A 16,961-nucleotide genomic window follows, 5' to 3' on the forward strand; every position below is an offset into this window, starting at 1 on the left:
TAGTGTCAATGCAGGCAGATCAATATTATTGTTGAATATTAAATTAAATGTTAAATTTAACAGAATACACCTCGAGACAGTACAAATCATGACTCATCAGATCAGGCAATGTTTTTCCAATCTTCTATTGTCCAGTTTTGGTGAGCCCGTTCAGAGATGCTCTTCTGCTTCAAGGTTTGATGTGTTGAGCGTTCAGAGATGCTCTTCTGTACCCCGGTTGTAATAAGTGATTATTTGAGTTACTGTTGCCTTTTTATTGGCTCAAACCAGACTGGCCATTCTCCTCTGAACTTTTCAACATGGTATTTTCTCCCACAGAACTGCCGCTCACTGGATATTCTCTCTTTTTCAGACCAATGAATGCGGATCGTTTTGACAATGGTGTCATCTGTATGCTGACAACTCAAAGGAAAAACTTCTCAGTTTTAAGCATATGGTTGTTGTGTAAATGTACCCTCAAATGCGTGGTGGTGATGAACTAAATGACGAGCAGCTGTGATGATTAGTGTCCATGGGAACTGATGAGTGGCGGGAAAACCAGACAAAGGAAAACATGTGATGAATGAACACAAACTTAAAGTCCATGAAAACGAAAATAAGAACAAACACAACTGACAGAAATTTTTGTGAATATGAAAAAAATGAATAATGCTAAAGGACACATATCACTGACTAGGTCGCTTACAAAATATTTGCATTTATTATGATAATTTTTTCCATGTATAAATTATGTTCTGACAAAGAATTACTGAACTCAACCGAGAGGAAAAAAAGATGTTAATGTAACTGACTTGATTGGTGTGGAACTGATGTGCATGATTAAATCATGTATATTCAAAGCACATTGTTTAGCGTGGAGTTGGCTGTTAAATCACAAAGCTTTATAATTTACACATGAACAGAGCTGCTCTATTGGCGTCTCAAAGCGACCAGCGCTGCTGAAAGCATTGAGATATAAAAGAGCAGAGACAAGAAGCAGAGGGTTATCAGAGCGGTTGCTGATGGGTAGATGTTCAGAGAGAAGAGATCCTGCCAGTCCGAAAGAATCCTGATGGAAATCATAACAAGAAGCTGTAGTCCTCTGGTGAGTTCAGGAACGCTGCACACTAGCACAGCTCTGGTTTCTCTGTAATCTAAACCCTGGCACTCAGCAGGCACAATGGAACAGTGTTGGGAAAGAGGCCAGAGCGGAGCAGGGACAGCCCGACAAACAAGTATCTGGAGACCCTAGAAGACAGTCAGTGGTTCGAACTGATAAAAATCCTCACACCTTAATGGCTGTGGCAAGAAAAGCAAGTGTGTCTCCATGAGCGAAGTGTAAACGTAGCCAGTCTTAGGCTATCTATACAGTACATTAATCCCGATTACTTTTGAAAAAGCATATTTTTCTCTAAGTTTTGGCCTTCCATCCTCACTGAGGCAGGATTACGTCCTGAAAAAGCTGAGCTTTTTTAAGACGTTATCCCAAATGGATGGAATTGAAACAGTGTTTTCGCGTTGTAGTGTGGACTGTGAAAATGGAGGTATTCGAAAATAATGACGCATGTCGTTCCCAAATATGTGCTATTCACTTTTATCAGTGTTGCTAAAGATAAAAAGATAGTTATTTTGTGCAATCTTTACATTCTTGCAAATAGGATAGAATATTTACTTGTAATTGCTGTCCTGCTTCAAAACGTGAGGGCGACCATGACAACTAAGTGCGACCAGGATGTACCAGTAAGTGGTGGGAAATATTGGCAATAAAATGATTGCACCAGAAGAATAATGCCTGCTATCGGCAATTCTATAAGATCATTACAAATCGCACCGTATGACGTGTGTAGACTGTGTGATGATGACACCTTTTGAATCGTAGGCTACGACGGAAGTTAGTATATGTCCTCAGCATGCGCTAGTGGTGTAGATAAATCGCACTTTGGCAATTGACCGTTCGCAAAGACCCGCCCCCCTTAGTTACTGTCGCTATGTCCGACAAGCTACGCCACTCTCACACCACACCATGTTCTCACACAGTGAAAAATACATCGCGGAGCAGAGAGGACACTGACAACACACTGACAGACAGGACAGTCTCACCTTTCAAATTTGGTAATTTTTTAAAAGAAATGTAAACAATAAATAGCGTTTTGTGGCTCTTTAATGTGTCGTGACAGATCGCTGTGTCGCCTCAGTTAAAGCTGCTCGTGAACCGATCATCTCTTCCTTCTAGTTCATTTATAGCATCAAATAAACATGAATGAACATCAGAAGGAATGTTGTTTTAACCACGGAAAGGCATCAGTACACTCCGCTTCTCAAGCTCAAATCCTCCTATGTTAATCTACTAACTCTCCTGACTGCTTTGTCGGACAAAATGGCGAATGGCAAAGTATGATTGGTCAGATCACCTGTCAATCAAGCTCCCTGCGAAGGGTCAATTGTGGTTTTAAATCTGCGCTGAAAAAAAGAGGAAGTGAAAGAGGAGAATATGGACACGGTCATGGCTAGGAAAAAGAGGCCAATTTGGCATGCTAATCTTGCAAATGGAGCTTGGGGAAAGTAGTTTTAAGTTTTAGCGTCATGTCACGTTGATCAATACGCCAATTCATGTTGCACTTTTATTGGCTAGTCAGTAGATGATCTTGATAAATTTCTAACACTGTCATAAAATGATCGCAGGCTATCTTTGTTCACAAGACCGTGACAACGGGCGTCTTTGAGCCTCTCTCACTGTACGATGTAGAACCACCGTTTAGGAGCCATGACCACAGAAATCAATCGCCACGATTGGTCAACTTTCGTCTGGGACAGCCCAAAATCATACAATGTGTACTGGGAATAAGAGGAGAACTTTATTTTGTCTGGTCTCTCAGTATCATCTCAGTTATCTTTAATTATATTTTACTTGTGGGTATACAATGATTTTAACGTTTTCGTGTGGACAATCAACTTTTAGAAACCGCTTGATAATGCTAGTGTGGAAGGAGAACGAATACGGCGGTTTGAAACGAAAAAGTAATATTCAAATGTATACTGATTAATGTAGAGCCTTACTGAGTGATTCTTATGGCCCGATATACTTCAAACGAAATCAAAGAACTAACTAGTGCGGTGTCATTTCGAACAAAATCAGGCCAAAACATTAGTTTGGAGTTCGTTTTGGGAATTTTTAAACAGTTTACCAAAGCAAGTCTTCAGGGGAAAAGTTTGCTTAAGCTTGTAAACACTTTTGAACTACTATTAATCCGTGGCGATTATGTAATAGGGTGTGGGTGTGGCCTTCTTTGACGCGGAAATTAATTTCTTCTGTTCAGTCCGTCAGATCAGATGCAAGTAAAAAAAAGCTGCTTAATAGTAGAAATTGAAGTTGTAATTCTAACTGAAAATGACAATTAAGACCCAAATATCCTCACAATGCCATAAAGAATCAGTGGCCCGTTAAAACCACAACCCGTAAGTCAAGTAAACAAATGCTAGCAAAGCAGTTGTGCTAAAGTAATCCCTCGTCCATCACCTCTGACCTGGGCCTCTTTGCCGCAGAGCGCTGGATGTGTCCTTCGGGAGCAACAGTCCAGTTTTGGCCATATGACGTGTCCATAACATGAGCAACTGGGTTTGAGTTGTGTGCCCTACAACAAGCAGATATTACTTTCTGTTGTATATGATGATAAGAAGTATAGTAGTAAAAAACATTCTAGTTCAACGTGTAAATTATTGTTGCATTCATGCAAGGACATATACTTTTTTTTTTTTTTTTTTTTTTTACTTTTGGGGTCAAATGCAAATTAAACTGAATAAAAAAACAAATTTAAATTTTTTAGCATTAATAGCTTTTAAATATTAATATGAGTTGCTTAGTGATGAATACAGTGTCATGATGTAGGTCACAAATGAATGTGATTTAAGAAGGGTGGGGGGTGGGGTCTCTCCATAATTAAAATAACCTAATAAGCCCTCATTTATTATAAAATGTAAATTTTATTTCATATATTAGTTGGTCTGTATTGGATGCCCTTGTTTAAAGTAACCTCAGGAATATGAATGCTAATCACGTCTTGAAAAATGGAAGCACGAAAAAAAAAACCTACGCCTCTATTATATTAATTATTGGAATAAAGTGATTTGCTCTGTGTAACAGTACTGTACATTTTCATGTGATTTTCTTTGATTATATGAAAGTTTTGTTGTATTTAAGTGCAGATGTTTGTATTTGCAGAGCAATAAACAATGCCAACTGATCCTTGGCACCGGTTGTGTTGTGTGGCCCCTAATTACAGCGCAAAATTACTCACGGATGTTAGCTTATTACATGCATGAACCCACATTGGCTCCCTGACTGTAAGTACAAATACCCTTTTGTCGTAGAACTGATTTTTAAATTAAAATAAGGTGATTTATCTCAATTTACAATCAATGTGACATTCCATTTCAAAATATGCACCGGATGCATTTGAGTGCAAACTTGAGAAACTTCTCCAAAAATCTGGTAATAGATATTTAGAAGACTAACCCTTGAAGTGTAATTATTATATGACAATATTACAGTTAATAGCAAAGTTACAGTTAGAGTTGATGCCAACTTTTGTCAAACCATATATCATCACACCAACTTCACGTCCCTTTACAGTAATTAACTATTCCACAACTCACTGCCATAATGACTTTATCATCCTTTCAGAAAGTGATCTCTCCAAGGACAAGTTGACTTTAACTATTTTTTTTAACTTTATTTTACTTTTTTATTTATTTATTTTACTTTGTTTGTCATTAGGAGGATCTTAAAATGTCAAACCCTGTTACCAAGATATGAAACAACTGATCATTTAAAAGTGGAAATTTGAAGAAATACCAGCATTCAATTATTTTTCTTAGTTGTTTCATGACTAACCACGAGGCTTGAAATGTCGAATGAAACTGTAAAATGATCAGCCCTGTTACCTTTCCGAAGGTACAGTATGTGTTACAACAAACGGTGCGATTTCAAACTAAATGAATACCTTTTTAATATTAGTTGTAATTACTCCAGAAAGGTAACATGGTGGACAGTAACAGAGCTGACGGCTTCACGGTTAAATTGCACTGGTTATTTTAGTTTGAGGTGGAATAATTATATTTAACTTCAAAACTGTCGGCCCTTTTCCCTTTCTGAAGGCATATATCACACCAAATGAAAATTAATGTGCAATTTCAAATTAAAAAAATCAATTTAATTATTTGCTGTAAGTATGACTATAGAAAAACAACAGGGTGAGCAGTAACATTGTTGATAATATTACAGTTAGATTGCACTAGAAGTGGCATATTTCATTTCAACTGTAAAACGGTTCACCCTGTTAACTTTCTGAAGATATTTAGTACAACAAATTAAGATTTCAATAGATACATTTTTATATTTAGTTAGTTGTAATTGCTTCTGGAAGGTAACGGAGTTGATAGTTTTACAGTTAAATTGCACTGGTTATTTTAATTTGAGCTATATTGTGGTATATGTTAATTAAGTACTGTACAAGTGTATTTCATTTAACAAGTGTAAGCATTCTGTTACCTTTCTGAAGGCTTGAACTGTATCACAACAAATGAAAATTGTGCAATTTCAAACAAAAAAAAAAGGAATTATTTGCTGTAATTATGACTATAGAACAACAACAGGGTGAACGGTAACAGGGTTTATATTATTACAGTTAGATCACAATGGATATTTTAGTTTGAGGTGCAAAACTGTCAGCACTGTTACCTTTCTGAAGGCATATATTACAACATACAGTATTCAAGTTATCCAATTTCTAACTAAAATATTAGCAAGTACTTCAGAAAGGCAACAGGGTGGACAGTAACAGGGTTGGCAGTTTTACAGTTTATTTTAATTTGAGGTATATTTTATTATAAGTATTTTTCATTTTAACTGTAAAACCGTCAGCCTTGTAACTGTCCAACCTCTTACCTTACTAAAGGTATAATTATATCACTACATTTTTAAAAGGAAAAAGCTTGAAATGGTACACAATTTATTCATATTTCAAAAATGTACTTTAAAAAATCAAACTAGAAAGGAGACCCAAATGAGTCCCTTAATGTTTCATGTCTTTTTCAATAATGTATATGGCTTAGATATTGTGAAGATTGTCAAATATTTTTATGTAATAGATTCTGAGGAAAACCAACTCATCAAAACTAAAACAGCAGTAACGTAATATATCCTTTCATTTCCAAGGTGGGAGACTGTGTTTTTTTGTATGTGGGTCTTCAAACCAAAAAGCCTATTGGTAAGTTCTTACATAAATAAACTAGATGTACACTGTAAAAAAAATATTTCCATGATTTCTTCTCACAACTTTTTATCTTTTGTCAAATCAACTTCGGTAACTAATGTGTGAAGATAACATACTATTTTGGGTTTCTGTTTATTAAACCATTCTTCTTCATTGTATTAACTCGAGTTTTTAATTACAATGAACTCAAAATTTTAAGGCAACAAGGTAACTTGCTTTTTAAATTAAACCAACTTTTTTTTTTTTTTTTGCAGTGTAGTAGTTTGATCCATCTAGCCCACACATCAGTGACATGTTCAAACCTTAGAAAGCTCTGGCATCTGTAAAAAAGCAATTGACCTGGTTAATATTTGTTTGTTACTTTAAATATTCCCGTGGCAATAGCACACTTGCTTGTTGGCTTATCAATGGGAAGCAGGAGATAAAGTTCAGGAAAAGAAAATGTGGAATTTAAAGAAATCATTAGGGAGAATTAGCAGAGGCCAAATTCATCATTCACACGTCGGCTCGAGACAGATCATGACAAATCGCATGAGCAACACAAGCAGTTAATGTGTGTTTCACTGGTTAGAAAAAAAGTGTGAGCTTTACCATACGTTGCATTCTTTCAGGTGGGAGGGGAAATTTTGCTTTCTCACTGTCTTTCTATGCGCTTCATGAAAAGATTCCCTGGGTTTTGATTAATCTTTGCTGTCAGAGGAAGTTCCTGTGTTTTGGTCCCAACAGGCAGTTTGCCCACAGCACATCTGGAAGCTCTCCCCTCACCCCGATCTACACACACACAAACACACACTACACACGCTCTCTCCTTTAAGTCATCTACATAAGCTTTTCATGCCATCAGACTATTTTTAATTAATAATTCATCAGCAAGTATTGTAGGATACGGAGCTCCACGCATGACATACGGGAAACAAAAGATATTGTGGCAACGAACTACTGTAAGAATTCACCCCCAAAACGTTTTAATTTGTTCCCTCGTTTTAGGAAAATCATTGCACTAATTCGTTCCCTCATTTTAGTTAAATTGTGGCCATGATTTCTAAGTTTAAATGAGGGAACAATTTGGTAACACTTTCTTTTAATGTGACGTACAGTAGTTACACAGTGCATATACTTACAGTACTATAGTAATAAGAGTAAATTGTGCATAATTACGTGCAACTAACCATAAACCAAACCCTAACCGTAACTCTATAAGTGCATAGTTGATTATTATTAATTAGTATGTTTTTTTGTAATTACACTGTAACAACATCACCTTAAAATAAAGTGTAACCAATCTTCTTCTTCTTCTTTTTCTTCTTCATTATGTCATGTGTATTTTAGAAACCACATAAAGTTATTTAAAAAGAATAAACAAATAAAGTCTGTAGTAAATACTCAGATGAAGAATCTCATGATACCAGGCAAGAACATGTCATATTTGACGCCAAAAAAATTATGAAATTTGTCAGAATGCAAAGAAATAATTAAAATGTAGGTATAAGTAGATTTAAATTTATGTTAAGTTTAAAAATTAATTAATCTTATTCTTAAGTTGTCATTATGCAACACATATACACATACACATACACATACACACACACACACACACACACACACACACACACACACACACACACACACACACACACACACACACACACACACACACACACACACACACACACACACACACACACACACACACACACACTACCGTTCAAAGGGGTCAATAAGCATCAGTTTTTTTTTATAGAATTTAATAATTTTATTCATCAAAGATGCATTAAATAGATCAAAACTGAGATACTTTTATAATGTAACAATAAAACAATTTAAAAAAATGCTTCTCTTTTGAACTTTGTACTCAAAGAGAAAAATGTTTATTGATCATCAAATTATATTGATTTCTGCAGGATCATGTGACACTGAAGACTGGAGCAACGATGCTGAAAATACAGCTTTGATCTACATTACATCTTAAAACATATTCACATAGAATTTCACAATATTTCATATTACAGTTTTGACTGTATTTTTGATCAAATAAACGCAGACTTGGTGAACAGAAGAGACTTCTTTCTAAAACATAATAATAATAATAAAAAACCTTTCCAACTCCAAACTTTTGTACAATAGTGTAAAGTAGAAGATACCTAAGACGGATCACGTTTTACTGTCAGACACTTCCTTTCAGTCAGACATGAATGTTATTACATATTGTTCCTAACTTCCTGTGGTATGTGTTGGCAAAGATGACTGATCCGCTCTCAAAATATCCGTATATGTACAGTTATAGTTTAACATGTGAATCATGTTGTGACACTGCCACTTAGTGGACTGAGTCTGAAACAAAAACAAAAAGATGAAAACTCTGTTGTATTGCTATTTTTAAATATTTCCTATAAGTGTAACATTTCCACAAATAACATTTCCACATTTTAAATCATACGTTGTGTTTAATAGCATTCTGTAATCGAAATGAGGGTGTAAATTTGACATATTGGAATGTAACTTTCATAACAAAATAAAAAATATGAATTCATCATAAAAATCAACCATTCAAAAGGTCCTGTCACTGTGTAAATACAAGATGTGCAGAAGTATTTTTTGCTGAAAGGCACTTGGAGATGGAAGTTGGAAATGACATAAGGAAAAAGTGCAAGCTTCTAATAAAGATATGGGTCTCAAAGAAATCAGACTGTAATCAAATCGGGCATAAATGGAGGAACGGATGTACAGTGGAGGGGAAAAAGAAAACATGAGATTTGTGATTCTTCCTCCAATTCAGCACCAGAACAATAGTTGCCTATCAGTCTGTTAGCACCTACGGACGCTCAGGGAGTGTGACGGGCTCGCAGAAATGAGCTATTGTCCGAAGCAGCTTCACACCAGCTCATAAAACTATTACAAATAACCGACACGATGACTAATCGCCCCGTTTTAGGAGTCTCCCTTTCTGAACCCCTGCAAACAGCTTGAGGAGGAGCCGAACACACACACCAGAAGACAATGACATGACATCCAATCATTTCCATACATGTGACTGATGAAATGTACAAGCATAGGCCTAATAATAAATATCCTGAAGAACATATCCTCCCTTGTGAAAGAGAAGTGGACTTTATACTTTTAAAAATAGTATAGTGCGAACTGAATGTAATGTTTTCGGACACTTAATTGCATATTGTAATAATGTGAAAATGTATTATTCTTTAAATTTATATTAAATGCATTTAGCTGAATTTAAGAGTGCTTTGACCCGCTTAAATATGACTTAAGTACATCTTTATTAGTCATTTCATAATTACACTGTACATTTTTAAGTACAGTCAACTTGGATGTTTAAGTCATTTCAACTTAAATTACATTCAACTGACTTAAAAAATTAGTTGAATATTGTATAACTTGTAAAAAAGAAGTTGGGAATTAAAGCAATGTAAAAAACATGCTGTCATAACTTATTGATCATATCATTTTATACAGCGTACTTCTATTGTCTTTAAAGGTCAAATTAAAGTGTACTTATGTACTGACAAGCATTTATAACATTGGGACAAATGTTGCCATATTATCATACAGGGGCGTTTTTACTTCCAGACTGGAGGCATTCTACCCCACACTTTTGCCTCTTTGTATTTTAATAAAGAAAATAAAAAATAAACATTTTGATGTCACTTTTATATACTGTAACACACACAAAAAAGTTAATCTAAAAATTATTTCACTACACTGTAATTATTTTTGTTATACAATGTATGTTGCTCCATTAATGTTAAAAACAATATTTTGACACTAAAAGTAGTTAGACACTGTTATTTGAATAACATCATATGTCAGAATGCTTTGGTTCAAACTTGTTCTCCCTTTATTCTTGGTTTTACTACTCTACACAAATTGAACGACTGCATATAATGTTCTCTAGAATTGATTTGATAAAAAGCATGATTTAAACTTACTTTGTTAGCTTTTGTAATGTGAATGCAAAAATAACTTTTGCACCTTGGAAATCTAAATGAAAGCTATATTGTTAACCCAAATCCCTTCCAATCAGTTTTAAAAAGATTCATATTGAATATAGTATAAATATAAAATAATCAACATCCTTTTTCATACCTCCAGGCAATGAGGAATGTGATTTTACTAGGATTATTTCTATGATTGACATGATATAAAACCGAGAAGGGCAGGCGCTGTGATGTGAAGCGTGATGGTTTCTGTGTTTCTGGTCATAGGCCACTACATACACCCCAATAAATGCCATTCCCCCTGTCTTAGCTCTATCGTCATGGTGATAATGTATTTCACAGCTCACACTGAAACACCTGGAAATGTGTCCAATCCCTTGTACTGGATTACAGCACAGTTGAGGTCTCATCGGTTTCCTCTAATTACGGGTGGCACGAAGCAGAATCGTCAGGTTCCTGTAGTATAAGTTTTAGCACAAGGCCAAGTTTCCCGCTGACATCGCAAATCACACTCCACAGATCCCTGCAACTCGTCAAACCAGCATAAAAACACTAAAACACAACTTTGTTGGGGGCGTGATATAGTGATACAATCAATCTACCAATTTCACAAACTTTAACACTTCAATGTATTACATACACTGTAAAAGAAAAAAGAAATAAAGGTGCTGCCTTAAATTTAAACAATTTCAACTTAAATATCTCTTTATAATTTGTGTATATAAAAGAGAATTTGAACACTTTTCAAAAAAACATTTAACATATGTCTATACATGTTGTCTTTATATTTAAAGCTGAATTGTGTAATTTTTCAGTGTTAAATGGGTGGTAAAATGCACTTTTCACAAGATGTAAAATAAGTCTCTGAAGTCCCCAGAGTGTGTATGTGAAGTTTTAACTAAAAATACCACACGGATATTTTTAAATGTTAAAGTTGTCACTTTTTGAGTCTGTCCCTTTAAATGCAAATGAGCTGCTGCTCCCGGCACAGAGGGCGGAGCTTCAACAGCATAATTTTACCTCACACAGACATGCACTGAAAATGTCAAAAACTTTTAGCCTTTTATGTACAGACTGGAGTCAGATGATGTCAACGGAGTCAATGATGGAGAGACTAAAGAAGTGACAACATGTAGAAGCAACAGGACATTTCTCATTGATTAGCATATTCTGTCTAGATAATCTATAAATCGTATTCAGGGGGCTGGGTTTATGTCAATTTTAGGGTTGGTGATGTCACTAACCCAGGAAGAATGTTGTGTAGTCCCTACCAGCCGTTTGTTGTAGCCCGTAAAAAGCAATTTCTTCAAAAGAAAATACCTCCATTTGCTTTGAACTTTGAGTGTTGTAACTTTGCAGATGAAACCGCAACATTACACACTAACTAAAGTTAGAAAAGTGAAATCATAATCAACCACCCCTTTAAAAAGATTTTATATATTTTAATTTATTTTTAATATAAATAAATACAAAATGTAATTCTTTTAAAATGATTTTCAAATAATTGTTGTCTTCATTTCTAAAGCTTAAATGTTTAATTGTTCATTGTTAACGGACGGATCCAACGTGTTGGTTGTCGCCCAGCCCGCAGCTCACAAATATCTTTCAGCAAGGTGCCTTGAGGAGGAAGCAACACACCTGGTGGAGTGGGCTCTCACCCCGAACGGGCAAAGCACGTCTTGGGACTGATACCTCAAGACAATAGCATCCACTATCCAGTGGGCTAACCTCTGCTTGGAGAAAGCCTTTCCCTTCTGCTGACCTCCATAACAGACGAAGAGCTGGTCTGAGGGCCTGAAGCTTTGTGTTTCAACTTATGCTGCAGGAAGGAAAGCACAGTCCTGATCGGGATTCTACGGGGCACTTCCCGTTGGGAAGAACACCACTCAACGAATAGGTTCCCCTTCAACAGATAGAGGTGCCTCATAGAGGAGATATAGTGTCTACCAGCGCTTGGGGTAGGTCACCTAAAACCTTCGGGTGCCATTGGGTGCCCAATCTCTGATAAAGTAGATCCTTCCTCAGAGGAATGCGCCATGGGAGGGGCTGTCACGAGGAGCATGAGTTCGGGGAGCCAGGTCCGGTTGGGCCAGTACGGTGCAACTAGCAAGACCTGCTCCTCGTCCTCTCTTACTTTGCAAAGTGTCTTTGCGAGAAGACTGGCTGAGGGAAGCCTTCAGACGCAAGGCGACAGGGACAGCCCGAAGGAGAGAACTTTGTACTGATATGCCACCCCTCGAACACAGAACGCAGAAACGGTATGTGTCGAGGGAGAATCGAGACATGAAAGTACATGTCCTTCAGATCGATCGCTGCAAACCAATCTCGGGATGGAGATAGAGCGAGGTCTGTCGCTGTGCGCAGTTCCTGCATAACACCTGGGTGGGAACTACCCTTGTGCAATTCCATGAGCGCTTTGGCCTGGTAAACCTGCAGGATCGCCATGGAATGCAGAGCGGAAGCAGCCTCTACACAGGCTCTATAAGCCTTGCCTAAAAGAGCAGATGAGAACCTCCCAGGCCTTGGAGGGAAGGCGCGGATTACCCCTCCAAGTGTTGGTGGTCTTAAGACACAATTACCGACCGCTCCTCTGGGGCTCCTCTACGTGGAGTAAACCTTGATTGCTCCGCCAAATAGTGAGGGGGGAAGAGGCACCAGATCGGTTTCGGGAAGTTAAAGGTGCCACGATCTGGTAACCTCCTCATGCACTTCCGGAAAGAAAGGCACTGGGGCAGGGCGCTGAGAACCAGTATGGCCCACCCCAAGAAACGAATTGTCCAGCCTTGAGGGTCCGGGACACGGTGGAGGGTTCCTCTCGAGCCCGACACTCGTGGCTAACTCTGGGTCTGACTCGGGCAATGCTACAGTTCCCGAGGGGGTAATGTAGCCAAACCTTCATCCCTAGAGTCAAGCTAACCCTCCGAAGCAGCAATCAACATGCTTTCATTGGGTGGAGCCCCAAAGGTAAGAGGGGCCAGCGCGCTCCCTTGGAAGCTCCAATGGTTGCAGTGCACAAGAGGAGTGAGGAGCCCGAGGAGGTGGTCTCGTCGGTGAAGCCCTGACTGTTATCCTTAGATCCACATCATATTAGCCGAAGTAGACCGGATCTGGTGGCCACCAGATTCAAAACTAGATCGGGGAACAGGCAAAGGGACTTCAAGAGATTATTCGAGAGTATTCGAGTCTCGATCTCAACACCGAGATGGTCATGTTCCCGTCACAACATGACGCATCTACGAACGCTACCTCAGTGTGCTTAAGACCCAGACACTAGAGACAGTGATTGTTACAGTCTCTAATATAAATGTCTAGGATTCAAGGGACACATAACATAAGAGATGGACAACGACAAGCGTGATACAAATAAAGTATATATTACAACACAAACAACTCACATAAGTAACCAAAAATGAGAGACGGGGAACTCAGCAACAAAAAGGAAAGACAACCCAACTAATAAAGTCAACTCGCTCCTAACTAAAGTTACAAACTAAGAGTAAAAGGTAAACATGACGAAATGTCGTTGAACAAGCTGGCTTCCTGCCAAGAGCCGCCTCCTTCCGCGTTATAGCCTGAGTTCCCCAGCTCAGCCAATAGGAAACTAAGGAAGACAGAAATATGACAACATTACTACAAACAATCATTGGAGGGGCGGGGGCGGTTGCGAGACACGCATAACATTGATTATGACCAGCCGGAGCCAGATGACTACTTGCTCTCTCTGGTGATGAAGCACACAGGGGAGGTGGTCGCGGCAGGAAATAGTGCAGCCAGCTGTGTACTCACAACTCTTTGAAGGAGCAACCTCTCTGAAGAGCTGTGAAAACAGCTGTTAGAAATGCTCTTTTGAAGTAGCAATCTCCACTGAGAGCACCGTCATACCAACACCAACCGAGAAGCACCTTCCAGGAAATTAGCAGACTCGTAGAAGTACACTTGTCTGTGAATTTGGCAGAGCGGAACACATGCAGGACTCGGCTCCGAAGCGAAAGGCAAATATGCGATGCATCCGCTTTCATATTTACACCCGCGCTGAGGGGTGGAGTGTCGGATGCAAAACCCACATGCAATGTGCATTGGCTCGTTTAGTTACACTCGAAAGTTAATTGGTCTTTCAAGCGAGATCCCAATACGTCGGTTCAACTTGACCCGACGTGACATCGGCAGTGACCGACTGAAAAGGAACTGCACTGGAAACAGTGCAAAACTAACAGGCTAACAACTCAAACAAAACTCAAACCTAGAAACAGACGTAGTGGTAACATTTGTTCATCAAGATATTTGAATGACGGCATCTGAAAACTAAGGGTAGAATAAATGTTTTGGTAGCACTTTATTTACACTTGTATTTACAGCCCTGTTCCGCATGTACATAACATGTACAATAAATGGGTAATAACTAGGTACCTTACCTTACCATTTAGTGTTTAAGTCAGAATCTACAGATAAGATGATGGGCTTTAATAGAGAGCAGGATGAGTCTTCTGACTGGCGTATCCTGTGATGCTGCTGGGCCCAGTTGTACAAAAAGTTTAATTCTGGATAAGAATAAATTTGGAAGTCCCATGTTTGCTATCCAGGATCATCCATAATCCATTTTACTTTTGTGTCGTTTTTTCTTTTTTTTTTAAATAGGGTTGGATCACCCTGATCCATATACAAACTTTTTCAGATTACCAAAGAGAAAGAAAACAACAAACAAACATCCCCTTCCATTTTCAATTTCCTTTTAACAACCAGACCCCTATGGAGGCACTAAAGGGACAAATGGGGAGAAAAGGAAATAGGAGAAAAAGTATATATTTGAAAGCATTTTGAATGCATTCTCTGGCAAAATGTTGCGTTCCCCCAAGAAACATTTGCAAAGAACTCAAAAGTGTTGACAGTAAACACTCAATTTATTGGGGGAACACAAAACATTTGCGAGAAAACGCTAAAACATTCAAATTAGTTTTTCCTCCCATCTTTCTTTTTTTTCCACTTTAAGCACTGAAACTAAAGAAAAGTCTTTGGAACTGGTGAATTACTAAGAAAATCATCCTCAAAGAGCAAAACGAATAAAATGTAATCATAGTACGATCCTCCTCTTTTGATTTGCGATTTTGGCATTTCGCTAAAGCTAATTTTTCACGTTATTTTTCAAATAACACTCACAGCAAAGCTCAAAGTTTTTCTCTTGACAAAACGAGCAAACCCTGTCAATTACTGCTATTACTTCTCTGTTCTTTGTCCATTTAATGATTGGTCATTCCCATCGCAGCAGGAACGGGCCTTTGGCTCCAAAGTGCACAAGGAACAGGCAGTTGTTCAACCGTCCAATATCTGTCCTCATCATGTTTTAACTCAAGTCTTTCAGCCTCGCCTGAGCCTCGGCCGGGACTCATTAGGGAGTTCCTAATAACTTCTGCCTGCCAGCTGCAATTTGGCTCTAGGCAGGACGTCCCAGATAGTACAGTCAATATGGTTTCAGTATATCAAAATAGAGGCATTTGTGATCTGGTACTGGGATAATTTGTGCCACGTCACCATTCGATGAAAAGAGTAGGAAATTATATAAGACTCAATGAGCCCCAGTCAATAATGGGTAAGTGGATCAGTTTCATCAGTGTCTTTGTGTCTGTCACAGTATTTCCCACAATGTTGCTTAGCGATTGCTAAAGTATCTGGGCACTTAAACCTGTGTTGAAAATCCATGTGGTGTTTTTAATATGCTTTAAGACAAACCATGTGCAAATAGAGGGTATGCATTGACGTCACTTTCCCGCTTGAACACGCCCCCTCAGCCGGACTGAGTGGCAAAAAAGCCACTTGTTTCAATGTTATATATATCATCATATCGTCCAGCCGTAAAACTTGTATAGTTTTTTGTCAGTGTTTATTTAAAATCATATAAGAATATACAATGGTAAATATTGAATTGATGAGTTGTCAAATACAATATATAACAATAAAATACATAGGGTATGATTTTACCCCTAAATTCAGCATATTGCACAAAACTGCAAATTCCCCTTTTGCTTCCTGGAGTCCAGTTGTTTCTTTCAATTGCAGCAAATCCATTTGCTTCTCTGTTCTGCAGCTTTTGGCAAGTCTGTAAAAATATACCTCAGATAATACCTCAGTCAATCGCAAAGCTCTTTCCCATTTTAGATGTGTTTTGTGTGTTTCCCGCGGCATTCACGCTGAAAACAAATGCTGCCGCTCAGTCTTTCTGCAACTCAGTGTGTGTAACCGCAGTCACTCCGGCCGATGGTCACGTCATACGCATACACCATTGCTGAGTATTTTCTCCTTAAAACTGCAGTGAACCAAAGAGAGTCTCAACAACGCGGTTTGAAATCGCTGTTGTTTCTGACATCACAAACTACCTTGTAACCAATTAGGTCAATGTGTGATCGTCAACGAGTGGATCTCTGAGCTGAGTGAGTCAGTGGAGGCGGGGCTCATTTGCATATTAATAGAACCACATATAATAAATGAGGTAAGGATGTAGAGTTACATTCAAGCTATTTTAAGGCTCAAATACAATTTTTTAAGGACAAAACGTTTAAATATGTCAGTTTTTTTATTAAATTATTGACTACAGGGGGACTTTAGATACACATAAAATGTAACCCAATGTCATGTATTTTGTAAGTGAATCAGGATATTCAACAATAAAAAACTGTAGACATGGGACTCAATTTTATTTGCTGGGATTTGATTGTATTAGTGATGGAATATTACAAACATTCCTTTGGAACAACACGCACCATTG

This window comes from Phoxinus phoxinus (genome assembly GCF_949152265.1).
Source record: "Phoxinus phoxinus genome assembly, chromosome: 20".
NCBI lineage: Eukaryota > Metazoa > Chordata > Actinopteri > Cypriniformes > Leuciscidae > Phoxinus > Phoxinus phoxinus.